General features: G+C 37.8%; 1 protein-coding gene across 2 annotated transcripts in view; it reads left to right on the forward strand.

The window, feature by feature from the left end:
* Sms (spermine synthase) overlaps positions 1-26801 on the forward strand; it is a 163890-nt gene that overhangs the window by 800 nt on the left and 136289 nt on the right. The gene's annotated exons all lie outside the window — the stretch shown is intronic.

A 26801-nucleotide genomic window follows, 5' to 3' on the forward strand; every position in this document is an offset into this window, starting at 1 on the left:
TAAATTGCGTTTTTGTAGTAGTTGTGAAAGTTTTTTTTTTTTTTCCACACTGGCTGTATTAATTGGTCTTGTATGAGAGTTACATGATTTTCCTCTGTGGAAACTCAGAATTTTTATCCCGAAAAAAAAAAAAAAAAAAAAAAATGCAAAGTGGCAGCAGAATAGATGCAGGTACAATATACTGACACCTCATAACCTTAGTTCATTTAAAGGAAAAACAAGCCACAGCCCTATGCTTACTAGTTCTGGAACATTACACAAGTTTTTTTTTTTTTTTTTTTTTTAATTGATTATTTTTTCTGGCATTTTTTTTTAACTCTGCCAAATTTATTAATTACTTGTGAAATAGTTATATGAAAATTCTGTAAATTTTATTATAATGCTCTTATGTGAGTAAATGTGAATTATATATTTGGTGAGACATTAAAGAGGTTCTAAAATGAGAAGCCTGATAATCATTAAATAAGATTGCTCTTAGTTGAATACAAAACCAGAAAATTAGTTCCTGTTGTTGAGTTTTTTAGGAGCATCAGTGACTAAGGCCACATTGCTTCATGTAGGTTTTTCTGTAAATTGCACATGTTCGGAGGTCAATTTTCTGTTTGCTGGATGAAAAACCCAAGTGTTCAGGAGGAAAAAAACCACGTTACCCTCGCTTGACACCGATTAACTCAGCCATGTTGAGAAAAAGGCCTGTAAAAATTTCTTCTGTCATTGACAGGACTCTTACTCGGTTCTTTTCCACCTGGTGTGGGGAGGACAGTGATCCTACTAAATTTACTACCCACGAGGGTGAGAATAGTTACATAAGACACTAAATTATTATAAGAAATATACATACAGGGTGTCCCAAAAGTGGTGCAACATAGGCAAAATGTAATAATATGACAAATAATGCTTATCAATTTGTGTTCATATGCTAATTACAACTAATTTTCAAATAGTCTGCCATTTATTTCTGAACCCTTCCCAATTCTAACTGCGAAGCTTGGACTCTCAATAACACAGTTTCATTTACCTTTGAACATTCAGATGTGATTTATGCATTTGTCCTTGGATGACCATGATACACAGCAGATAACAAACATCCCCAAAGAGAGTTGAGTGGTGTTATATATGGTAGTTGTTATTGCCATTTCATTAGTTATCTTCCAAACCATTTATTGGGAAGCTCTGTTATTGAGTAACCATTGAGCACAAAGTTCTGGCAATTCATCCTGCTGGAAGAATGTAGCCATACATTTTGATAATGCAATATCAACAAGGTGATTTCACCAGCTTCATGTCCCATGTTTCGGCCCATCCCATTACTTGTGGATTGAGCATGGGTTGTTTCAGTTAATGTTGGGTGTTTGTCTGTAATATTTAAAGTTGTCTGTTGACATGACCATTAAGATAAAACAAGGCCTCATTAAATAATACAATACTGAATGACATTTGCCTTGCAGAAGCTATTCGTGGTATTACAATCTGTCATCACTATGAAGTTCTTAGCTGAGATGAATTTAATATGGATGGAATTCATTACTTGGAATTTGGTACTGCGACTGGTTCCATGTTGTTTGCATTAAAGGATTGTGACAGCTTCCTTATGGACTTTTCAACTTACATTTTAGATAAATTTTCTGTCTATACTCCAGGATGACCACAATAAGGTCTGAGGAGTTAACAAGGTAGAGAAATACAAGTACATTACCGTATTTAGTAGTCATGGAAACCTTGAATCATGGTCACTCAAAGCTCGTGTACCTCTGTACCCTCATGCTTGGCTATGGTAGCCATTTTGTCCAAGTATACTTGCATTTTCTTTATTAGTACGGTGGAACCTCCATATTTGTCACGAAAAGTCACCCAATCACATGGTCAACTTAGCCTCGTGCAATCACCCACGCAGTCGGCCAGCCTTGTACAATAGCCCAGCGGTCTGCCTTGTGTGATCGTTCAGTGCACATCACTTATTTTCTCTTTGAAATTTTTTTTAATTTTGCAATTATCTTTGTAAAAAGAAGTGACCATGGCCCCAATAAAGTGTAGTGAAGAAAAACAACCAAAATGGAAAGCTGTGAGAACCACAATTGAGTTGAAAAAAGAAATCATTGCTAAGTTTGAAAGTGGAACACGTGTTTCCAACTTTGTGTTAAAATTTACCATGCTGAGAACTACGGTAAGCAGCATAATTAAAAATAAAGCAATTAAAGTGGCTGATGTGGCAAAAGGTGTAAAAATTCTTACTGCTAAAAGATCACAAACGTATGAAAACATCGAAAATCTTTTATTAGTATGGATTACTGAAAAGCAAAAAAAAACCCACGTGTGGTAGATGACTCTCATCAACCGGTGCAATACCACCACTTTGCTTATTGGAGGCTTGAAGTGGTGAAACTCATGTTTAGTCTCTAGAGCAAAGTTTCCGGCATCCCTCCCCCATACTTCTTCAACCCATGCACGATACTAAGTACTATAGGTTTTGATACCTTTCGTGCTTGGGGTTTTCATAAAAAAAAAAAAAAAAAAAAAAAATGGCTGGTGATAGTATTTCAGAATCTATCATCTGCGAAAAAGCAAGGCAGTTATATGATCACAAGTGGGGGATGGTTCAAAAAATTTAAAAGGCAAATGGGCATTCATAGTATAGTTAGGCATGGAGAGGCTTCAAGCTCGAATGCAGAAGATGCTAAAAAGTTTGAGGATTTCAAAAACTATGTAGACACTAAGGGATTTATCCCTCAACTAGTTTTTAATTGTGATGAGATGGGCCTATTCTGGAAAAAAATGCCTAGAAGAAAGTGCCATCACAAAAGAGGAAAAAAGCATTGCCCGGACACAAACCAATGAAAGACAGATTAACACTCTTGTTGTGTGGTAACACTAGTGTGGACTGCAAAATTAAACTATTGCTCGTTTATCATTCAGAAAATCTGAGAGTTTTTAAAAAGAACAATATATTAAAAAGTAAACTGAATGTGATGTGGAGGGCTAACAGTAAGGCTTGGGTAACAAGACAGTTTTATCTGGAGTGGATTCACGAAGTGTTTGCCCAAGTGTGAAAGCTTATCTAGAAAGTTATAATTTACCTGTAAAGGCTTTCTTGGTTTTGGACAATGTTCCTACTCATCCCCCTGGCTTGGAAGATGATTTAGCAGGGGAATGCAGCTTTATTTGCATTAAATATCTACCACCAAACAACTACTCCAATCCAACCCAGGGTCATTGCCTGTTTTAAAAAACTTTATACAAAAGCCCTGTTTCAAAGCTGTTTTTAAGTGACATTGGAGACGGAACTTACATTGAGAGAATTTTGGAAAAATCACTTCAAAGTCCTCCATTGTTTGAGGATAATTGATAAGACATGGGGGGGAAGTGTCTTCCAGGATAATGAACTCGGCCTGGAGGAAACTGTGGTAAGAGTGTGTGTCAGAAAGAGACTTAAGGTGTTGGGTCAGAGCCTGTTGTTGATGAAATTGTGTCTCTGGGCAGGTCCATGGGATTGGAGGTTGATAGTGAGGATGTAGAAGAATTGGTGGAGGACCATGGAAGGAGCTCATCACAGAAGAACTGTTGGACCTTCATAAAGAACAGGAATAAAGCAGTGGAGGAAGGATCAAGTAAAGGCAGCATTCCAACTGCTGACATTAAGGAAATGCTGTCCAATTGGGTCAAAATGCAGAGTATGGTCGAGAAGTGGCACCCGAGCATTGCCGTAGTTAATCAAAATATAAATTCATTCAATGATAATGTGATTGGCTACTTTCGGAAAATTTTAAAAAAAGCAGACAATATTGGGGAAGGTGTTTTTTTTTTGCTAAATCGAGTGCTAGTGAATCGTCGGGAAAGGGACAAAAAACACATCGATCACAAGAATTGCAGTTACCTGATGTTTTAAACAGTAATTCCCCTTCTCAACAATAATTCCTTTCCTCCTCTTCAGCTTCTGCCATCATTGCTCCTCAGTAAAGGTAAAGCTCTGGTTAAATTCTTATTTATTTATGTATCAGATTCATGGCTGGGAATGGATTATTCCAATTTTAGTTAATTCCTATGGAAAAAATTGATTCTATATTCATCCATCCCTCATGAACGGATTAATGACGAATAACGAGATTCCACCGTAACAATAATTGGCTCACTGCTATTAGAAAACTTTTAAAACCTCTTCATGAAAAGAAAATGAGTTTGGTATGAATATCAAGGAGAAGAATAATTGGTCCAATATTTTGATTGTACTATTTTGGCTTTATATACCCATTTTTTGGCAACTTACTAATTTGAGCAGTGTTTATTTTAGCAAGATAGCACTGTGACTCATATAGCCAACATAACAGTGGATGTATTAAATCACGTCTTAAATGGATGACTCATTTGGCCACTTCACAATCCTGATTTTACATTCCTTGATTTTTACCCATGGTATAAATTGAAAGTGGTAAGTGCATAAACAATCCAAAAGCAGTTGATGAGATGAAAGGTGTAATCAAGCCAATATTAATTTAATCTCAGTGAATGAAGTTCATCAACTCTATTAAATAAATATGTAAGTACAGGGAAATGAGAAATGTTTAAATGTTGAGGTAATTTTCAACACCTGTTATGAACTTGATTTTTTTAAAAAAAATTATTATTGAACATGCATACTTATTATTTTTATATATATATTTTTTTAATTTGAAAATTCACCTCAATCACTTTTGGGACTCATTGTATAGATTGAGCAGTTAAGGCTTCAATTTTCCCCTTACCTGCAGACTGGCATATATATATATATTTTTTTTTTCTAGTAGGACTGTATCCAAAAATCAACAGGTTAAGAGTGCTTTTGTTCACAAAATCACTAGACTTTGAAGTAGTACCATGGTTCCCCACCAATGAGGTTACAGTAATCACTAAAACGGGCTGTCTATGGATTGCATGGAGCACCACATTATAAATAAATAGCATTGTACTTCTCTTTGCAGGGAAGTGCTGTTTATTTGTAACATAATACTTAGGCAACTCTTGGCAGTAGTCACACAGTTTAAGAAATTGACATCCAATTGGATTTTTTTTTTTTTTTTTTTTTTGGCTTAGCAAACTTAATATGCATTTTTTTCTTATTTATTAAAAAACAGTGGGCAAGCTGTCAGATTTAGGTAGTTTGAGGCCCTGGTGCACAATTTTAGAAGCTCTAAAAGTAAGGTTGCCTGGTCTGTGAAGTAACTGCACCTCAGATAAATCTAGCTTTGATTACAAAGCATATGTATTGCTTTGTAATGAGTTGTCTCATAATTCATTGTCATTCAATGAGTTTTTGGAAAAAGAAAAAATGTAAATGTGATAATCATGCTGTATTTTACCATTTGGTTGGTGGAGGTAAGCTGTAATTTAGAAGGAATAATAAATAAGTATATGTGGCAAAACACAAAACTTATACCACTGCCAAAAGTTTTTTTTTTTTTTTTTGTCTACATACCTTTTTGCTAAGAAGCATGTCTTTTCACATTAGAAATTCTATGATAAAAATAAATATCCTGTATTTCTGACACTTAATGATTCTGTATCGGCAAACTCCTATTACTAATAAAACTGTATGAATGCTACCTATCCTATTTTGTGGTAATTTTCATTAACAGTATTGCTTAAATTTTTATCTTTTTTTGGTACACAATTTCTATTGATGTTTAATATATTTGAAAAATGGATGTGTAAATATCACCATTTGGAAACTACTGCTTTGAATGATAGAAGTGAAAATAAATTGTTCACTTATTCAATTATTTGCAAGTGCAAATAAAGCTAGACTGTTTCCAAGTGTATGTTGGTTACCTCTTTTGACTAGGACTGATCCCAAACAAATTGTATTTTTTTTTTTTTAGACATTTTAAGGTGATATATAGGAACATTTAGCTAATCATGTTATTGTATCATTATTTGTACTGTGCAGATGAGTGTAAATCAGTGAACACACAAATAATAAATCTGTGCCAGTTATAGGCTATATTGTGAAAAGTATTTCATTTTAGTAATATATATTTTATTATAATAAGCAACATCCCTAACAGCATTTCTTGTTATGTATCATAGCTGTGTTTATTACTTTTCATTTTATTTTTTTCTTCTATGGGACTATTTTTGAAGCCCTTTCACCCCCCCCCCCCCTCCAAATAGGAACAAGTCTGAAAGATAATGAATTTCTGTTTTGAAATATTTCTTCCAAAAATTAATTTTAGGGGAAAATGCTGCTCTAGCACTTTTAAAAAGTTATTTAATATATATTGACATGCAGGATGTTTCTTAATTAAATACATTCCATTAAAGTTAATAATAAATTTGATTAGAAAATGCCCAGTTAAATAAGGGTTATCAAAGATTTTTGTGATACAATCCAAAAATTGACGAAAAAGTGTATGGAGTTTGTGATGTTGGAATGCATTTCATGGGTGTGGAAAGCAGGTTAACTACTATGGTGATCTTTATACAGTATTCATAATAATTAGTGCACAGAGTGGTCATGTCACATATGCATTGGTAGGTAGCTGCCCACTCTTAATTCATGTAATAATCCACAAAATGATGTTGTTGTTGTATTTTACACTTATTGTTATATTTTTGTATTGGGATGTGTGCATTTTCAAAGGATTCTAAAATCTAATGTAAATAAACAAAACATTCACACACCAAAAAATGTATACACACTTACTCATTTCTTGATTAGCAAAGAATACATTTTGCAAGCCCATTGTGGTTAATCGTATTCACAAATTTCTACCATAAGAGTTGATGCTTTATGCAATGAGCACAGGCAGAAATGTCTTAAATAGCATTTAAGATCACATTAATTAAAAAATATATTTTTTTTCAATTTTCCAAATTTTGTTATATTAAAATCTGTAAATTTCATTTTTCTTGTCATTTTCATTTTGCTTGACTTTTTCATTTCATGGAGACTTGAAGCGCTCTGGCTCACTTGTTATTTGGTTAGATGATGATAAAGATCCAAGTGGTATTTTTCCAAGTGCACTGTAGCCCAAAGAGTTCTTGAAAATCCCTGAGCACAGGCAACTTCAGTTTTTTGTTTCAGATTCAGCAATATGCTAGAAAACTTGCAAATTGTTTTCTAGCATACACAGTATTCTTTAGATTACCCTACAATTAATATCTGTCTGCTTCATTGTATCCAATCTTCCAGGAAAGCAAACATTGGGGAAATTTCTTACCTGTGTGATGTGCACCACCATTTTCAAAGTAGCAGGCTTAATCCAAGTACAAATCATCGATGCATGGCATTGTTCTCCCTACATGGTTCACTAGAAATTTTCTAGTAAACGACTATATAGTTGGGAGAGGGGAATATTAAATTGTCTTCTTCAAATTGTCCATACTTTGTGTATACACAAACATCTGTTAATATGCATTGAGTGGCGACTATATTCTCATGAAATGGAGTGCTCTTTCAGTAACATCATCATGTGTTTGTACTATATGATATAAAGCTACACTCAGTCAAATAACAACCCAGCACAACAGTAGTAACCAAAGATGTATTTCAGAATGCATGACTTATTGAACCTTGACACAAATGAGATATTGAAGCAGATAACCAAACAGATTTCCATTTTCTTCAGCAGTAAACAAAAAGTATGGTTACAGTGGTTCAGGAACACCAACATTGGACATTGAAGGATTGGAAAAATGTCTGGTCTGATGAATCCTGATTCACTTTTTCACACTGATGGGAGGACAAGAATATGGTTAAAGCAGCATGAGTCCATGCATCCATCCTGCCAGATGTTAGCAATGCAGGCTGATGGTGGTGGCAGCAGTGTAGTGGTGTGGCACACGTTGGGCCCATTGATACCAGTGGAGCCCCATTTAGATACCACATATCTTAATTTCCTGATGAGGCACATTTTTTCATGACTGCAGTGTATCATCTACAAATGGGTTTTTCCAACGGGATAGTGTGCCATATCACAAGGCAGAGAATTATGCACAACTGATTCTAGAAACAGGAGAGTGAATTCAGCTTACTGCAGTGGCCTCCCCGGTCATCAGATCTTGATCCAATTGAGTAATTGTAAGATTAGATGAAATGAACCCTTTGGAGTAGATATCTGTGGCCATCCAATTTGAAACTGTGAGAAGCAGTTGAGTCAACATGGACTATCATCCCTGTGGCATTCTTTCCATACCTGACTGAAATCATGCCACAATGAATCCAGGCTCTTCTGGGGGCTAAAGGGGGAGAGGACCTATTTGCCATTGGGTAGGCATCTAATGAAGTGGCCACTCAGTGTATAAAAAACAGAGTAAATACAATTTACATATTGGGTTCCAGAAGAAAAGTTACAGTAATGGCAGACTGCTCTTTGCAGACTGATGTTATCAGTGGAGTCCCCCAGGATTGTGCTGGGCCCATTGTTGTTTTCTATATTTATTCATAATATTATTATTATTAGCCATATGGTACAAGGAAGCCTGAGGCTTGTGCTGCACCAACCAAAAAAAAAAATTCCCCGAGTTACCCTGTGAGAGAGAGAGAGAGAGAGAGAGAGAGAGAGAGAGAGAGAGAGAGAGAGAGAAGTGGAAAGGAATCACCAAGAAAGGGAAGAATGATGATATCCAGCTCAGGACCCTGTGTTTTCCAAGCCCATACTCACCAGATGTGAGCCCCCGGGGTTAAATTACAGTATATTGGGCTTAATGTCTAAGTTTGCAGATGGTGTAAAGATTACCAGAATGGCTAACTGTAATGAAGGTATGCTGCTGCTTTTTTTTTTTTTTTTTTTTTTTTATGTGAACCCCAAACACGAGAAGTATTAGAACCTATAGTACTTAGTACCGTGCTTGGGTTGGAGGTTGAGAAGATGAAAAGATATTTGTTGACATTGGACTTGAACTTCTGTAGATTGTAATTTTCAGGAAATACGTATGAAGGAAGGTTATTCCAGAAAACGGCAGTTGAATGAATGAGGAAGATGAAAAGTTGGTTCTGTGGGTTTGAAGTTGGACAGTAAATGAATGTTGGCTGGTAGCAGCATGTGTTCGGACTGTTTTGAAAGAGCGGGAATTATAGAAGCCAATTCAGAAGAACAATGCCCATGGAAGTATCTGTAGAAGAGGCATGCAGCAGAAACAGTATGTCTATGAGAAAGCGAGTGGAGAGACTCTGTTAGAGATGAATCATTAATTAACCTAACTGCCCTCTTCTGAATGGAATCAAGAAGCCTGAGAGAGGTTTTGGGGGCACCACCCCAGATGTGGGAACAATATTCCATGACAGGGTGGATTTGCGATTTATACAGAGTGAGCAGCTGTTTGGAAGAAGAGTAATGCCGAGAGCGAAAGAGAAAAACCACGTGTTTTAGATGCAGAGGAAGCAATATTTGTAATGTGCTTGTGCCAAGAGAGATTAGAAGTCAGGGTAATCCCCAAAAGAGATATATCATTTTGCCTAGAAATCGGAGTATCACTAAAGATAAGCATAGGAGCAGAAGAATCCTTTTTGCGAGATATCAGACAAGACTGAGTTTTAGAAGGGTTGAAATCAACTAAGTTGTCTTTGCCCCACTGGAGAATTACCTGAAGATCGGTATTTAAGGAATTGGATACAAATTATCGAGAAGTTGAAGCTGATTGAGCAGGACAAGGTTTCTCAAAATGGAAAGTGGAATGCAATGTGCTATCATCGGCAAAACTATGGATAGGATTTCCAGTCAATGGAAGAAGGTCATTAATATACAAGAGGAAAGAGTGGGGGACAGAACTGAACCTTGGGGGACACCGGCATTAGTGGAGAAGTTAGAAGACAGAAAGCCATCTACCATCACCCTCAGTGAGCGATCAGAGAGAAAACTGGATAACCAATTACGAAAAACAGTTGGCAAACCATAAGATGGAAGCTTGTTTAGAAGACCTTTATGCCAAACACGATCAAAAGCCTTTGAGATGTCATAAGCAACTACTTATGTTTCACCGAACCTTTCCATTGAATTAGTCCATAAATGGGTAACATAAGCCAGAATATCACCAGTGGATCGACACTGATGGAATCCATACTGGCGATCGTTGATCAGATGGAAGGTTTCTAGGTAGTTTAAGAGTTGGCGGTTAATCAATTTCTCCATTATTTTAGAAAGAGTAGAAATAATTGCAATGGGACGATAATTGAATGGGAGGGATTTGTCACCCTTTTCAGGAACTGTCTGGATATGAGCAAATTTCCAAGCAGAAGGAAAAACACCTTTGGAATAAGAAAGTGAAAAAAGGCGGCAAAGAATAGGAGTAAGTTCAGGGGCACAGGTTTTGAGAACAAGTGGAGAAATACCATCAGGACCTGGAGCTTTCTTAGCATCCAGATTCATCAAAATCCTTCTGATATCCTTTTGACGGAAGACCACAGGAGGCATTGAATGGAGCATGTTGGGAATGGGAGGTGTTTTACCAAGATCATTAATACATGAGCTGGAAGAAAAATGGGATGCTAGCAGGTCAGCTTTATCCTTGGCTGAAGTGACAACAGAACCATCTAGTTTGGACAGAGGTGGGAACAGAGATGGGCAAAAGTTGCGGCCAATAGCTTTGGCAAGAGACCAGAATGCTCAGCTACCATGAGGGCAAGAAGCAAGTTTTCTACTCTTAGCCTGTTCAAACTCTAGTTTGGACTGATTAATAACTGCTTTACAATTGTTGCGAACTTTGGTGTAGGCAGAAAATGAAACTGAAGAATTAGAAACAAGCCAATCACGATATGCAACATTCTTCTCTTGAACAGCCTTAGCACATTTATTGGAAAACTAAGGTTTAGATAAAGGATGAGATTTTAAAGTGGAGTGTGTGATAAAGGATTCCATTCCTGCAAGAATAATTTCGCTGACACGATCTGAGCAAACGTTGACATTAGAAGTTTTGAAACAGTAATCCGACCAAGCAAAAGAAGTCTCGCAGGTCATCCCATTTTGCGTTCTTGTAATGCCAAACAACACGAGGTTGGGAATAGCCATGAGATAAAGGTTCCATTGGAGAAGAGACATTCACCAAGTTGTGATCTGAAGTGCCTAAAGGACCTCTCATTTCGACCGTGTACTTAGAAGGGTTGTTTGTGAGAAAAAGATCAAGCGTATTGGCTGTATGATTAGGATTGTCCAGTATTCTTGTGGGTAAATGAACAATCTGTGCCAGGTCATTAGTAATTGCAAAAGCCTCAGCATCTCGACCTGCTGGGTCGGTGTGACTAGAAAACGGAAGCCAGCTGGAGTTGTGAACATTAAAATCACCAAGGAAAATTACCTCACTGTTAGGAAAGTTGGACTGGAGAAAGTCAAGTTGCAAAGAGAGGAAGTCAAAGAGCTCCAAGTGATTAGTGGAATTGGGAGAACAGTAGAGACAACAGATGAATTTGACACAATGAGGTAGAGAGATTTTAAGCCAGAGAAGATCAAAGAGAGTAGATTCCAAATTGCCAAGTCTCTGACAGGGAATATCAGAACGGACATATGCACAAGTACCACCTTTGAGGCGAGGGGAATCATACAGCGAATAATTTGGGCATTTGAGATGAGCAGTTGAATCAACCAATAACTGAGATTCCATCAGAAAGAGTACATGGGGTTTGGCAGACTGCAAGTGGAAATGGACATCGTTGAGATTAGAATTGAGACCACGTATATTTGTGAAATAAATTAGGAAGTTCTTGGGAGGTTTAGATCTTTTCGCAGATAAGCTTGCTCTATTAGTTTGACAATTCATGGTGTATTCAATAGTAAGAAAAAGTGGGTGGGACATGCTGTATGAAGTAATGAAATTTTTGGATATGGCGTACACGTGGTAAGAATATACCCAGATCCTTGACATAACGTGGCCTCGACAATGCTCCCCGCATACACACTACTTGGACTCCCTCCAGTCACTATCTGGCAGACGAGAGGTAGCAAGATTATACACTAGCTGATCCGGAAGCCTCCTAGAGAGTTACCAATAGGTTCGGTCCGGTGTACTAACTAGCGGCCGGCCTGCGAACACCGTTTTAGAGCTGTACCCTCGAAATGTAAGGAATATTGGATCTCGCCACGACGTTCATCATAACCTCAAAAGTCATCAATTATACCGCATGATGGAAGAGATAGGGAAGGGTTGACCGGAACTTAGCTCTAGAGACTAAACATGGGTTCCACCACTTCAAGGCTCCAATAAGCAAAGTGGTGGTATTTCACCAGTTGATGAGAGTTATCTACCACCTAGTACTGCCTGGTAACACAGAGGGGCGGCGTTCCTCCATGTGGTGTGGGCGCCACACCTCGACCCCTGCTTACGTTGGTTCACACCTGGGTAGTCACCCACCATGTACTTGTGCATGGAGGTTATACCCAGGATTAAAGTCCCACCATCGTGACGGTGCAAGTAGAGGATTTGGCTGTCACAGATTGTCCGGTTTCACCAAAATTGGGTCCACTTGATTTGAGTGTCACCCGAATATCAGTTCCATCAGTGTTTTAGACTCCCAGGTAGCAAGTATAGCTTGTCCGACATATCTGAGAGAATGTCTGTGACAACCTCAAGGACCTTGGTAAGAGAACCCCCTTTGTTCCTCTCACTAACCTTGTTACCCTTCTCTGTACCTATTCCAGCTGCTTTACATTCATTTTTAAAATGAGGCCTCCAGACCTGTATGCCATACTCTAAGTGTGACCTGGCCATTGCCTTATAAATGAGATAATCACCTCCTTATCCCTGGTAGCAAAATTCCTGTATATAATTGGCAAAATCCCATGGTCTGTCCTGCTGCTGCAATAAGATCTAGTAAAATTAGGCAGATTGGCTGACAAATGGCAATTTAAGTTTAACATTTAGAAATGCAAGGTATTATACAGGAGTAGCAGTAATCCTAGAGTAATGTATCAACTGTGTGGTACTGCATTCAAGATAGTGAAAAATGAAAAGAACTTTGAGGTAATTGTGTAGTCTTATATGAAGTTCTCTGAGCAGTGCAGACAGGCTGCCTGGACAGACCATGGGATTTTGCCAATTATATACAGGAATTTTGCAAGCAGGGATAAGGAGGTGATTATCTCATTTATAAGGCAATGGCCAAGCCACATCTAGAGTATGGCATACAGGTCTGGAGGCCTCATTTTAAAAATGAATGTAAAGCAGCTGGAATAGGTACAGAGAAGGGTAACAAGGTTGGTGAGAGGAACAAAGGGGTTCTCTTACCAAGAAAGGCTTAGTTCTGCAAATTGCAGCAGTCTAGGTGCCTGTGAGGTAATCTGATCAAGGTGTTTAAGGCTTTCAATGGCCTGAGCCAACAAGGCATAAATTCAAATTGAGGAAGGATGGTTGCAGAACAGATGTGCGGAAAGTTTGCCTTCAATCAATGGGTGGTTGATTGCTGGAATAAGCTTCTATCCATTGTTGTGGAAGTGGATAGTTTGAATAAATTCGAGGAAGAACTATACAAACTATTGGAATGGATGAATAGGTGAAATTTTTTTTTTTTTTTTTTTGCTGATGCTATAACCTTTCTTGCATTATTTGCTACTATTAATACTAAATATTAATTATTTAAAATCAAATCAGTATGCACTTAAGAATATATGTGGCCTGGTTGTTATACTTTGTCATAACACAGCTGAAAAAGGTCAAGATTATGGTTATTAAGTAAGCAAAAGCTTAAGCTTAGGGAGGTTTTTTGTCTAGTGTTTCTGGAGGCATGAATTTCATTTCTTCTCCACATTTCAGATGCTTTATGATACTCAGACATGAGATAACAAATCTGTTATCTTTAATATGATTGATAGCCATCTTTTGTGAAACTTTCTCTATTACTCCTTTATTTCTTTTATCATAATTTTGCCCTCTATTTTTTTTTTTATACTTGTATACCTTTTTGTTTTACTTTTAGTACACTTTTCATAAGAAATCCAGTGATGTTTGGATAACTATCTCTAGATTGTTAGCTTGTCAGTCTCCTATTGATATCTGGGAAATTTATCTCATATTATCCTATTGGCACTAATAATATTAAGAGTAGGAGACCGGCAGAATTACTTAACAAGTACAGGTCACTGTTGAACAAAAGCCGAGAATTAGGGTTGAATTTGAAAGTGTCTGCAATTCTGCCCAGACACGATAGGAGGGAGTATATGATGAGAGCCTTGTCGATCAATTCGGCCCTGGAAAGATTGTGCAAGGCTCAAGGGGTAGAATTTTTTTCAGCCTGGACTGTACTTGTTAACAGGAGAGATTGCTTCTACAGGGATGGGATACACTTAAATAGAAAGGGTGCAAGAATATTTGCTGATGCTATCGAGGCAGTGTTAGGTGGGTCGGAAAACTGCTAGCTTGGGGGGAGACGAAGACCAATAGATTGACAGTAGCCACTGGCAGAGGTGAAAGAGATTCTTGCACTGCTTCTATTAGAATCAGCAGAAGCCTGAAAAACAAGATGCATGGTATTTCAGAGACTGCTGGGAGCCATTGCGGTACAAGTAAACACATGGGTTGTGTTAGGGTAGCTAAGAATAGAAACAGGTGCAGGTATACTTGCGTGTACACCAATGCTAGGAGTTTAGTAAATAAATTTGATGAATTTGAGGTATTGCTCAAAACATCGAAGGCAGATATTGTTGGGATATCAGAGACGTGGTGTCACACAGATATAAGGGATGCGGAACTGCAATTTGGGGAGTACAACGTCTACAGAAAGGATAGACAGGATAGGAAGGGGGGAGGTGTTATGCTATTAGTTAAGAAACACATAAAAACCAAGGAAGTGAAGCCAGTCGACATCGCTGGACAGTGCAGTGTGGAGTCAGTTTGGTGTGACATAAACATTGGGAGATCAAAATTGAGAGTAGGAGTGTGCTATAGGCCTAATGACTCTGATGAGTATAATAAGGAACTGTACAGGGAAATAGAGTGGGCCAGTAAATCAGAGTGTCTTATAATGGGAGATTTTAATTTCCCAGATATTGACTGGAATTTGGGGGCTGGATACTCACACACTAGCAGGGCTTTTGTGGATTTATTGGATGATTGTTTTCTATATCAGCATGTTCGGGAGGCAACTAGAGGGAGTAATACTCTTGATTTGATTATCAGCAGTGATTCTTCATGCATTAAGAATCTGCAGATAAATGAACCACTAGGTGGCAGTGATCACAGTGTGCTGAAGTGGGATTTACTCAAAGAGGTAACTACCATTAGGGGTAAAGGGAAGGGTTATTGCTTCCGTAAAGGCGACTACGATGGACTGAGACAGTATTTAAATTCTATACAGTGGGACCAACTGATGATGTTACCAACAGCAAATTCAAAATGGGAAGCATTCAAAGAACTTATCTTGGAAGCTACTAGGCTTTACATACCAACTAAGAAATATTGTTCAAGGTTTAGGCCAAAATGGATGTCAGATGAACTAATGAGGCATATGGCAGAGAAGAAAAATGCATGGGATACTTACAAATTAACACATGACACAGAAGCCTATGATAGATACAAGTTGATATGCAACCAAGTTACAAAGGAGGTTAGGCAGGCGAAGGCAGATTACGAGAAATCGTTGGCAAGGAATGCAAAGAAAAACAGCAAAGAGTTCTTTACTTATGTAAACTCTAGAAGGAAAGGGATGAATCAGATTGGTCCACTTGATATTGATGGGTCAAGTGTTGATGATCCTGCTCAGGTAGCTAACAAACTAAATGAATATTTTGCATCGACATTCACACATGAGGAGTTATTCAGCGAGGGGAATGCCAGAGGTGTATTCAACTCTAGCAGTAAGTTACAGAATCTTGAAATAACTGGGAGTAAAGTGGAGGAGAAACTGTTGAAGATAAACACAAGAAAGGCACCCGGGGTGGATGGGATCTATCCAGTTATATTAAAGGAGGCAGCAAAGGAAGTAAGCAAACCCTTAGCCATAATTATGAGAGCTTCCTTGGACTCAGGGGAGGTACCCATAGACTGGAAATGTGCAAATGTGACCCCAATTCACAAAGGAGGATCAAAGGCTGACACAAGTAATTATAGACCTGTGAGCTTAACTTCTGTTCCAGGAAAATTAATGGAGGCACTGGTTAAAGAAGCACTGCAGGATCATTTAGACAAGACTTCAGTTATAGCTCAGACACAGCATGGTTTTGTTCAGGGGAAGTCTTGCCTGACCAACTTGATTGAATACTATGATGCAGTCACAAAAGAACTGGATGCAGGGAATAACTTTGATATTATATACTTGGATCTTAGAAAGGCTTTTGATACTGTTGCACATGGAAGACTGCTACACAAATTGGAACAGTGTGACATTGGAGGGAAATTGCTGCTATGGATAAAGGGGTGGTTGAGGGGGAGAAGACAGAGAGTGGTAATCAATGGACACTGCTCATCGTGGACTGATGTTATTAGTGGAGTCCCTCAGGGCTCAGTGTTGGGTCCATTATTGTTTTCTGTATTTATAAATGATATTGATGATGGTATATCGGGATTAATGTCCAAGTTTGCAGACGATACAAAGGTTGGCAGGGTTGTCAAGGACACTACTGACACTATGCTGCTGCAACAGGATCTGGAAAGGTTGAGCAGATGGGCTGAGAGGTGGCAAATGAAGTTTAACATTGACAAATGTAAAGTACTACACATGGGAAACAGCAACCCCAGAGCAACGTATCAACTCTGTGGTACAACACTGACACTGGTAGAGAATGAAAGGGACTTGGGGGTGGTTGTGCATGCAGATATAAAGTTCTCTGAACAGTGCAGACAGGCTGCAAGAGTAGCTCATGGAGTATTGTCAATGATATACAGGAATTTTTCCAGCAGGGATAAGGAGGTGATTATTCCATTGTATAAGGCGATGGTCAGGCCACACCTAGAGTACTGTATACAGGTCTGGAGGCCTCATTTCAAGAAGGATGTAGAGCTGCTGGAATGAGTACAGAGAAGGGCAACAAGATTAGTGAATGGAACAAAGGGGTGCTCTTACGAAGAAAGGCTTAAGTTTTGCAAATTACAGTGTCTGGAGACTAGGCACCAGCGAGGTGATCTGATAGAGGTGTATAAAGCCTTGAATGGTTTAAGCATGCTCAATGCTGATGGGATTCTTCCTCTAGCTCAGAATAATCACCTGAGAGGGCATAAATTCAAATTGAGGAAAGACAGATGTAGGATAGACGTGCGGAAATTTGCCTTTAGCCAGCGGGTGGTTGGTTGGTGGAACAGACTTCCATCCCTTGTGGTGGAGGTTGATAGCCTAAATAAGTTTAAGGCTCAGCTGGACAGGTATTTGGAACGAATAGAGGGGTGAAGTGGAAGTGGGTTTTTTTTTTTTTTTTTGGCTGATGCTGCATAAGCTTGCTTTCTTGCATCAAATGCCTCTACTAATGCTAATGCTATTTTAGAAATGCTATCACATTTCTTATTTCATCCAGCTCCGTTTAGGTTTCTGTTACTTACTCTTTCAGAAAAACAGGCTAAATAAACACTTTAATCAACTTTATTTATACAGAAGTTCATAATTATATTTTACTGAATATCCTTATTTTTACTTCTTGGAGATAACGTTACAATACGTAATTTTTAGATCTTGTGCACCTCTGCCTGAGTTGCCATGGAGTTAAATCAGACAGTCTAACTCAACATCACTTTATTATGTTGTTTTCTACCTTATATTCACACAATTGTGTGCATTTGTAAATTGATTGGTTGTGAGACTAGGTTTTCCTCAACTAATACTATACTTTGTGGATGACGCCATGATTTTGAAATAAAAATGCAAATGTAATATAAAATTTTCTATTTCTGCTAGTTTTTATTTTTTATATATATATATATATATATATATATATATATATAATTATTATTATTATTATTTTTAAGTCAAGTAGTTTTGTGTGTAAAGCCACTCGATCATTACGTGATTTTTTTTAACTTGATAATTGAACCCGGGAACATTACCCGGGAGTATAAGTTGAAAGCCGCTGTTTTGCATTATTTAATGAAAAAGTGATTGGCAGTATTCCAGGAGACTCAACATATCTGGCATTATAGATAAAGGTTATTATTTGTGCTTTAGTATTGAGGCTAAATTTGAATGTCAAAATTTTCAAAAAATCATTTGGCCACATTAATTGCCAACCCTCTCGTTGGATATTTAATTTTTCTTATTTATTCCTTGTTACTTAATAATATTAGTTATCTTGTTATTAAATATATCTTATTATTTATTGTCTAATTATTCATATTAAACTGTGTTAACATGGTTGTTGCTCTATAGCAGTGGACTGTGATGTCCTATTATAGACGTTTATTTTTTAATTCATTTTAATTGACTGATCCTGTTGTTTTTATACTGCAATACTTTTTCTCCTGAAAAACTGGAATTGCACACACACACACGCACAGAGACAGAATTTTGCAGTAGCAACACTTTCCTTGTATAGGAAAGGACTGGTCTGTGATGTTGACGGCTAAAAGTCAGGAACGGCTGATATAAATTGTAGTTTGCATACATGGTGATCAATTTTTAAGTGTCTACAAGGAAGAATGGGTTGGCATTGAGATCATTCTGACTTTGAATGCACGCACACACAGAGAGAGAGAGAGAGAGAGAGATTTGCAGTAGCAACACTTTCCTTGTATAGGAAAGTGTCTGTGATGTTGAAGGCTCAAAGTTGGGAATGGCTGATATAAATTGTAGTTTGCATGATGGTAATCAATTTTTAAGTGTGTGCAAGGAAGAACGGGTTGGCATTGAGATCTTTCTGACTTTGAATGTGTAAAGATTGTGAAGGCAAGTGCCAGTTGACAAAGGTCACATATGGGACAGCCACATGTAGCTGATGCCCATGGTAAGCATCATGTGTCTCTCTTGATGAACAGTTAACCACCCAGTACAGCATAGGAATGGCAAGAATCAGGCTGCATCTTCAGTACTTCCTGCAGGTCTGAGGACTCCATTTTGAGAAGAATGCAGGTCTCATAGAACAAGTGAAGAGAAGGACAACAAGATTGGCAATGGGAGAGAAAAAAAAAAGGTTGGTCTTACTAAGAAAAGCATTAAAATAGCATTAGTGGCAAAATAGCATTATTCAAACTATTCACTTCCACAACAATGGATAGAAGCTTATTCAAGCAATCAACCACTCATTGGCTGAAGGCAAACTTCCGCACATCTGTTCTGCAACCATTCTTTCTCAGTTTGAATTTATGCCCCCTCATGTGCATAGTCTGAGCAAGAGGAAGAATCCCATTAGTATTGTTGGCTCAGGCCATTGAAAGCCTTAAACACCTCAATCAGATCACCTCGCAGACACCTAGACTACAGATCCTGCAATTTGCAGAACTAAGCCTTTCTTGGTAAGAGCACCCCTTTGTTCTCCTCACCAAACCTGTTACCCTTCTCTTTACCCATTCCAGCAGCTCTACATTCTTCCTAAAATGAGGCCTCCAGACCTGTATGCTGTACTCTAGATGTGGCCTGACCATCACTTTATAAATGAGATAATCACCTCCTTATCCCTACTAGCAAAATTCCTGTATATCATTGGCAAAATCCCATGGGCTGTTCTAGCAGCTTGTCTGCACTGCTCAGAGAACTGTGTGTCTGACTGCACGATTACCCCCATGTTTTTTTTTATTTTTCACTACCGTGATTGTAATACCATACCATTGGCATGTTACTCTGGGGTTACGGCTACCCATATGCAGTACTTTGCATTTGTCAATGTTAAACTTCAGTTGTCACTTCTCGGCCCATCTGCCCAACTTTTATAGATCTTGTTGCAGCAGCGTATCATCATTATTGTCATTAACAACCCTGCCAACCTTTGTATCGTCTGAAAACTTAGACATTAAGCCTGATATACCTTCATCAATATTGTTGATAAATATAGAAAACAACAATGGGGCCTAACACCGAACCCTGGGGGACTCCACTAATAACAGTTCACGAAGAGCAAAGTCCACTGATTACCACTCACTATAGTCTCCCGCACATGCTCCTTGATTAGACTGGGGTTCAAGCCCGTGACCACCAAATACGGAGGATGCGGAAAGGTCAGAGAATGACCAGCACGTATCCCCAGAGCAATATGGCCTTAGTTGCTAATGCTCCTAAAAACCAAACAACAACAACTATAGTCTCCTACTTAACCATCCCTTTATCCATAGCCTTTAAAGCCACAGGCTTCCATTTTGAAAATTGCAGCAACTGAAGACTAGGCATCTGTGAGCTGATCTGATTGAGGTGTTTAAGGTTTTGAATGGTTTGAGCAAGCTCATGCTGATGGTATTCTTCCTCTTGCTGAGACTACATACGTGAGGGGGCATAAATTCAAATTGAGGAAGGTTGGTTGTAAGATAGATTTGCAGATGTTTGCTTCCAGCCAGCAGGAACAAACCTCCATCTGTTGTTGTGGATGTGGGCAGTTTGAATAAATTCAAGGAAGAACTAGACAAATTATTGGAGGGGATGGACAAGTGATGTGGTAAGGTTTTTATATTTGTCTCTTTTAGAAAAGTTGTCAATCCATGCAAATTTTATTAAAATCATACTAATAAAAATTTGGCAAATATTTCTTTTTTTCCCCTGTACATATCAGATAGGCTATCCGTATAATGTACACTGAAGACTCCAACTCTGAGCTTTCCCTTCACAATATCTGGGTGCAGAGCAGCTGACCCAGCTCAACACTTTCATATATTCTATGGTGTAAAAGGTAAACTGCAGCCATTATTGACCTACTGCACGATGGAAGCCTCTCGAACAATTCATGTTGGAGGTAATGGACGGTAATCTGCAACGCTGGTCCAGTGCAGATTGGCAGATAGACCGTATTTAGCAGTCGGGAACTTGAACCTCAGTCTACTCAAAGAGCGTGTGCTACTGCACTTCCACTCGGATACGGAGGCCTTTTATCCTATAGTAGTGTTTCCCAAAGTGTGGTTCTTAGAAAATGTACATATAAAAGCATGACTTTATTATTATCATGCAACATTTATGAATGTTGCAAGTCACAGTATGCAAGTACTGTGACTACATTTTTTTGTATGAAACTACTTTCTCACCGTTGATTTACTTCATAAACAAGTTTAGAAATAGACTGTCAAATCAGATTTAATGATAAAATTATCATGGTATTTTGCTCCTGACATAAATTTACTATCTATGACATCACTGTTCACATCAATTCTCTTAATTATTTAAATGCTTAAGGCTACACCCCCATAGCCATATAATGACTTACTGTTAGAAGAGTAAATAAAGAATGCTAATTTATTAATTTTTTTATATGCATTTATATTTTTGAGCCACAAAAAAAAAAAAAAAAAAAAAAAAATTAAAAATACCAGTCCTCATCTATATGAAGTTTGGGAACTGCTCTAGGATGTTTGAAGAATAAGAACTTTTGTGGGATAATTTAATTTTTTGCTTAGAAATTGCTTGTGTATTTGAAATTTAAGAGCAATAAAAAGAGCTATAATCTGATACCAGCTAATATAATACAGATAAGCTAAGTATTCCTGAGCTTAACTGTACTTGTAAAGAATAATATTGGATGGTTTTTAAAATCCAGATGAAAATGTTCTTAGGTCATGTTGTAGGATAGTCCATGTAGACCAGTGATCATGCAGAGAAAGACAAATAAGTTTGTGATGACAGGCTTCCTGGTTTCTCAAAGTGCCTCACTGTGAACCCCAATAAGGTATTCTTCTTATGGAATCAATTCATAATGGACATTACCATAGCCAGAGCCTGATAATTGGCCATGGTGATGTCTGTTATGAATAACATAAGAAAGCCATAGTTTTGTGATTTTCATTGTGTAAAATATAAGCACATTGGTTACATTTTCTATGATGAAAAATACACAAGCTCCAGTGGGGTGGAGCTTATGTTGTGTTGGCAGCTTAGCACTATAGGGAGGCATGCTTCTCCCATTTGCTGTGCATCAACAACTATATCAGCATGTCTGGTATCACAAGAAGACCCAGGATTAGTCCTGCTTATGCTATACAAAGAAGGAAGTGTAGTGCAATGGACTCAGGAACATATTGATTTATAGAGCATGTGGTTTGCCTCACCATTTACAGGGGAATCCAGGTTCTGCCTGCAGAATCTGGATTCACCTATATCTTTCTGCAGACTGATAACAAATGCATACTGATCTGGAGAGCACCTGCTTTGGTACCTTATCAAAAAGATAAGTTTGCATGGTGCAGATAGGTGTCACTCTTCAGGGATGCACTGACCATGTTTTTCATGGTAATGTCAGTTAATGCAACGAAATTAGTGAGTTAGGATTCTTCTATTATTATAGATTTGGTTTTAGTGAATTACTTAGCTGCTGCTTTTCAATATAATCATATTTATATATATGCTATATTTTCTTTTCCAACTTTTTAAACATGATAATTTCTCTTGTAGAGTTTTTCATTTTTTACACATTCAATTAACTGTGAATAATTGTTAGCTGAACTAGCAGTATCCAAACTATAACTATGTTGATACAGGGAACCTATTCAACTCATCAGCCCTATGCTATTATAAATTCTGCTTTTTCTGTTTCCTTATGGTGGGACAGAGTGGTTCATTCCTTTCCTTTTAGTATTCACTTATGCAAAGAATTCTTTAAAATCTTTCTTGAGCCATTTTTACAAATCATTTTTATAATCTGTCTTGGCCTATCTCATTTCTAGAGCAGCCTGATTTTACATTCCAAATTGGACAGTCTCCTGATAATCTGTAGATAGCCAAAGTACCTTTTCTGGTACTAATTGTCGTCAGCTGTTTTGTCATTCATTTTGGCTTACACCTTACTCTTTTTAGTGGTTTAAAGCAGTGTGTAGCATCTAGATTTATTTTTTATTTTTTTTTTTTCTGGGATATTTCATGTATGTATCTGTTAGGAATTTCAGCTGCTTCTACAAACATGGGCAATTACAGACCTATTAGCTTAACTTCTGTTCCAGGAAAAATAATGGAGTCACTGGTTAAAGAAGTAATTCAGGGCCATCTAGATAGAATTGCAGTTAAACTTAGACACAGCATGAGTTTGTGAAGGGGAAAATTGTTTAAGTTTTAACACTGACAAATGCAAGGTACTGCATATGGGTAACAGTAATCCTGGAGTTTTTTTTTTTTTTTTTTGGTAGTTGTTGGCGCATCGGCTTCTGTGGCTATAATGCACCTCCCAAGGTTTTTGCAGTACTTTGATCCAAGCCCTAGGCGGGAATCGAACCCGCGACCTTTGGGTTGCCAGGCAGGCACTTTACCCACCCGGCTAGCCCGGCCGGCATAATCCTGGAGTAACATGTCAACTGTGTGGTACTACACTCAAGGTAATGGAAAATAAATAGGACCTGGATGTATTTGTGCAGTCAGATATGACATTTTTTGACAGTGCAGACAGGCTACCAGGACAACTCATGGGGTTTTGTCAATGATATACAGGAATTTTGCTAGGTAGGGATAAGGAGGTGGGCAGGCCACATTTTGAGTTTTGAATACAGGTCTGGAGGCCTCATTTTACAAAGGATGTAGAGCAGTTGGATTGGGTACAGAGAAGGCAACAAGACTGGTGAGTGCTTTTACCAAGGAAGGTTTCAGTTCTGCAAATTGCAGTGCCTGGAGACTAGGCACATGTTAGGTGATCTGATTAAGGTGTTTAAGGCTTTGAATGGCTTTTGCAAACCCAGTGCTGATTGGATTCTTCCTCTTTCTCAGACTATGCACATGAGGGGCACAAATTCAAATTGAATTTGAAGAACAGTTATAGAACAGACATACAGAAGTTTTCCTTTAGCCAAAGGGGTGGTTGATTGCTGAAACAAGATTCCATCCATTGTTGTGGAAGTGCATAGTGTGAATAAATTCAAGGAAGAACTAGCCAACCTATTGGAAGAAATGGATAGGTGAAATGGGAATTTTTTTTTTTTTTTTTTTGGCTGATGCTGTATAAACTTGCTTTCTTGCATCATTTGTCACTACTACTGCTACTACTAAATGATATCTGAGGCCAACATATTTCCTGTTTTTATTTCAGTACAAAATCAGGATACAGTTCCTTTTAATAAATGGTACTGCCACTCTTCATGATATCTTTTTGTGCAATTTCTTCAGGATGGCAAATTTGAGAGAATGGGTGCTCCTCTCTGTGTGAACTTTCATTAAGCAGTGAGCTATAACAATCCAATATGAATTAAAAACAAACAAACCAGTGGCTCAAATGAAGAAAGGTGATAATTATGACTAGTAAGGTTATTATGCAATGGTGGATTTTGATTCACTCTAAAGGGAATTGCCAGAAGAAAGTGTGAAAACATTGCCATACAGTAGTTATGGAATGACATGCTGCACTCCTTTGTACCATGTACTGTTACCATCCCATCTAACTCCCAGAAATACCTTTCTCTTGTTGCCTTTCTACTGTTACCTGTGCCAGTTTATACACAGTCGCTTGTTAATGATGGTTAAAGTAACATTTCTTTTTATTCCGCTTTTCAATTCTTTAGAACCCATAATTATATAAAATATGTTACCTTATGTACATATATACATAAGTACTTCTTTATATACATATAAAGAAGTATACAAATGAAGCAATAACATCCATCAGAGTCAATAATAATACTGAACAACATGATACTGATACTGACAAAATAATGTATATTCCATCCTTCTCTGAGCAGTCAAGAGTGACTCATCTGCCTTCCTAAATCCTGTCTTTCAAAGTACTCAACTGTGAACAGAATTTTTCATATTTCAATCTGGATTAACTGTAACCAGATTAGCAAGGGTTTACTGTATTAGGGCACCAACAAATAAGTGAATTTTTTGCATTATTTTTCATTATATGAATTCTATAGAGCAGCATTCTCAGATCATGGGCTCGGCATACCCAGGGTCCTGAGCTGGATATCATCATTCTTCTCTTTCTTGGTGATTCCCTTCTACTCTCTCTCTCTCTCAGGGTAACTCAGAAATGTTTTTTGGCTGGTATAGCATAAGCCTCAGGCTTCCTTGCACTATATGTTTAGTAATAATAATAATAATAACCTTGACATGCTTATGATGAGCATCATGGACATGGGGAGATGGAAGAAAGGTCAGTCAGCTCCTCTAGAAAATTTTCTGTTGTTTGTATATGTGTTAGAAGATACTACTTGAGTACATTTCAGTTTGTTTGTTTTTTGGGATATTTACTAGAACTGCTCTATCCTTTACCTTTCTCTTGTTGCTTGCCAATTTATACACAGTCTCAATTCCTTGTGTATTACTAAAAGTATTAAGACACCAACAAATAAGCAAATTTTATGCATTATTTTTTTCATTATATGAATTCTATTGAGCAATGTATACTACTTCTAGTTTTTTTCACTATGGCATACAAAAATTGGTGTATTTTTGTTTTAGCTTATTTTTGGTGCACCAGCCAGAAAAGGTTTGCCGTTAATGTTATAGAGAGTAGCACAATGGTATAAATGAGGGTGCAATACTTAGAAATTTCACATACAGTTGAAATGCCCTAAAGAAAAAAAAAAAAATTCTGCAGATTAACTTGTGTTTGAATTCCATGGGGCATAATTTAGTGCACAGTGCAGTTTGCAACTGCTCAGAATGGGAACATCATATGCAAGTTGTATATTGTTGACTATATATTTTGACAGCAAGAATTCTCCAAAACACTGGCCATGTTTTCTGGAAAAATTCCATCCACAGTTGTCAAGGTATCATCCAAGGGTTCTGGAATGCACAGCAAGTAGTTGTTTACTATTGTACAGTATTGTATGTGCAGAGGTTCTGTAAACCTTTCACCATGAAGGTTAATACACAGAGATAGCTGCAGTTATGCAGTTGTGTTATGCTCAGAGAAGTTAGCTTCTGAAGGAGGCAGATGATTCTCTGGAGCAGTAAATCTTGATATATGCTATTTCTATCAGATGGAAGAATTTGGATAGGGTACCATTGTGAATAATGTATGAAGAACTGCCCTGTTCTAATTAAAACAGTATGGTGAAGAACCATCGTCTTAAGCCAAAACAAATTTAATCATATAAGCTAGCAGACTTTTCATATCACCTAAGAAATACTGTTCAAGGTTTGGGCCTAAATGAACACCAGATGAACTAATGAGATTAGTGGCAAAGAAGAAAAATGCATTGGATGCATATAAATTAATAGGTGAAACAGTAGCTTATGGTAGATATAAACTAATCTGTAATCAGGTCACAAAGGAGGTTATGCAAGCAAAGATTTCTTTACTTATGTATACACTAGAGGGAAGGGGATGAATCAAATTGGTTCACTTGATACCAATGGTTTGATTGTTGATTATCCTAGTCAGGTTGCTGACAAACTCTGAACGAGTATTTTGCATCTACATTCACTTATAAAGAATTCTTTGGGAAAGTGGAAACTAGAAGTTTATCAAACTCTAACAGGGAGCTAATTGAAGGCAGTGAAGGAAGTAAGCACCCTTAGCCATAATTATGAGAGCATCCTTCGATTCAGGGAGGGGCCCCACAAACTGTATGTACAAATGTATTCCCAATTCACAAAGGAGGATCAAAGGGTGACATGAGTAATTACAGACCTGTTAGTTTAACTTCTGTTTCAGGGAAAATAATGGAATCAGATTTTGGGACCGCAAGTGGCTCGAGAGCTTGCGAATTAGTTCTACTGAGAAAAATATAAATAGAGATAGGGGCACACGCATTCATCCCCTCTTTGAGGCGGTAATCCTTGGAGGGGATGAACGTTTTTGCCTGAAACGCTCCCGAGCCACTTCCGGTTCTGACGGGAACAGTACACGTTCACGTGAGATGCACCG

This window comes from Mastigoproctus giganteus, chromosome 7, assembly GCF_048544385.1.
Source record: "Mastigoproctus giganteus isolate SK-2022 chromosome 7, ASM4854438v1, whole genome shotgun sequence".
NCBI lineage: Eukaryota > Metazoa > Arthropoda > Arachnida > Uropygi > Thelyphonidae > Mastigoproctus > Mastigoproctus giganteus.